General features: G+C 39.4%; 1 non-coding gene across 1 annotated transcript; it reads left to right on the top strand.

Moving 5' to 3' along the window:
* The first annotated feature begins 295 nt into the window (after positions 1–295).
* On the top strand, positions 296–368 carry Trnav-aac. Its single transcript has one exon. It is a non-coding gene; the product is annotated as a tRNA-Val (tRNA).
* Positions 369–2,356: the final 1,988 nt, after the last annotated feature.

The raw sequence follows: 2,356 nt of genomic DNA, 5'->3' as shown, positions 1-2,356 counted from the left end.
CTTGGAACCCTTGGAACAAGTTATGTTGTCGAATTACATATTTACATTAGCGGTGATGCGGTTATGCCCCTCGTTTATACGTTTGATTATATTGCCCGAGTAGGTAATCTATAATTTATTGTCTGCGATATTATGTAAATGTCGAGTAGTAAAATAATTAAGATAAGCGCTTAATCTTTATAACGTTGATTTACTTGGCGCCGGCGCGGTGCTTTAATGTAGGTCAATCATATCAACGGATTGGTTACTTAATCACATGTCGAATGACATGTAGAATTTGGCACACAAGGGTATAGTTTCCGTGGTGTAGCGGTTATCACATCTGCCTAACACGCAGAAGGCCCCCGGTTCGATCCCGGGCGGAAACATAATTTTTAGCTCTTTTTCTTTTGTATGAATTATGAATTGCACGTTTATGATGTTACTGAAAAGTTTTTTGTAATTTGTTTTGCCAACAATATATTACTTCGGGTGTTGAAGTAATTGAAATTGTTACCAAACCTCATAAGAGATACCCCGGACAGTTTAATAGAATAAGTAATGTGCGGGCGTCGCTGTGCCTCTGTGAATAGTTACAACTACCCTCTGAGTTCAGGTGGAGAACCGGCGATATATCAAAGTTTGCAAGTTAACCGAGTGCGAGGTGCGAGATGAGTTATGTCGACCGCTCGAATCGCCGAGCCGCGAGGGACAAGCCACTGGCGGCTTGCTGCCAGCTGGTCTGCGATCGCACAGTTCATTGCAAACCGGTGTCAAAGTTAACCTGCATAGAGACTGTATCTTTTTTGTGCAGAAGAATAATTTACCACCGCTCAGTGATTGCTGCTACGCGCATAAAATGCAACGAAAGCTGTACGTACAACCTGCCTGTACGTATAGTGAGATGCTCTTTGCGCTCACAGTTTTTTGTTTTGCTGCCACAAGCACAGTTTTTTGTCATTCTACACAACACACACTAAATTCAACACACAAGCACACGCTTATTAACGCACACAGCCACACTCTCTACATGCAACTCTTTTACTACCGTCGTTTATCTATCAACCGTAATCACTAATATTTAACTGCTGTGTTTATTTTCGTCCCTTTTTTATTTTCCATCACTTTCAAAATTCAAATTTGTTTAAATTTGATAACAATAACTTTTTTCGCAGTTGCATCCTGTTAGGGGCACTTTATCCACATGTGGAGACCCATATTATACAGAGTAACCTAGAATACGCCCTAACCTTTTCAAACAACAAACATTTTGTGTACTATGGGAAGGAAATAAATTTCATTATTACTGTGTAGTAGTCGACAACTAAGACCTGTGCCCGATAGCTGGGTGTACGTCTGCAGATTTAGTGCTAAGCTCTATTTTAAAGTAGCTTACGTTTATTATAAATATACGCAACCCAATGTAAGTTGAAAGCGTGTATTCAAAATCCGCTTGCTCTACAATCTTACAAACGCACAATACGAGCAAAACGCATTCATCGCGGCCGCGGCGACCTGTCGCAGTAATTGAGTTAGCGCTAAGAAACAACGACCACCCGGAGATTTCAAGTTTCCTCTCCTCTCCTCTTCACTCCGTTGCCTTACTAGTTTGCCAATTTTGCTGCGACCTGAATGTTAAACCTGGGACGTTAACTTTGCACTGTTTGCCGCGTTGTTTAGCTGTCTTGCCTTCCCTGGTTTGCTTAGCTGCTTCGCTTGCATATAAATTCTCCCTGTCTAAAGTTCTCTCGATGTAACACGAAGTCTGATATCGTTATACAATTGGTTACAAATTCAAATGGGGACTTATGAAAAATCAATACTACATAGTCATCATTATTTTTTATGTCGTTACAGTTTTAACCGACGTCTCGTAGTTCTTACTCATTATCTCCCATAGATTGCTAGCGATCCATAAAACTATGTCAAAGTATAAGAAAAACACCGTTATCTATTCCATAATTTTATGTATTACGACTCTTAAACATTATTGTTACCTTTCTCATAACAAAAGTGGGGGGAGATCGGTGAAGTTAGCCAAAGTGCCGTAAATGATGAGATTAACTAATACGGATTGACATAATTTGTCACTAGATGTGACTTATACCATAAAAGGTAAGCATGAATTCTATACCATTAATAAAACGACGAGGCGAAGTTTATACATAACCTTAGAATTATGAGCATAGGCCTCTTCTAAGGAGGAGGTTCGCTGGCCCAATATAGGTTGGGTATTACACACGTTTTTTTTAATATATAATATATAGAAAACTAATTATTCTATATTGTCTCTGGTCTGGGTATTTGTGGTACAGTTGTTTCCGATTTCCATAACACAAGTGCTTTAGCTACTTACTTTGGAATCAGAGCAACGCAT

Source organism: Hyposmocoma kahamanoa, unplaced genomic scaffold, assembly GCF_003589595.1.
Source record: "Hyposmocoma kahamanoa isolate Upper Pololo Valley unplaced genomic scaffold, ASM358959v1 206, whole genome shotgun sequence".
Lineage (NCBI taxonomy): Eukaryota > Metazoa > Arthropoda > Insecta > Lepidoptera > Cosmopterigidae > Hyposmocoma > Hyposmocoma kahamanoa.
Note: the sequence above shows the minus strand (reverse complement) of the source record. Positions and strands in the feature narration are given on the sequence as shown.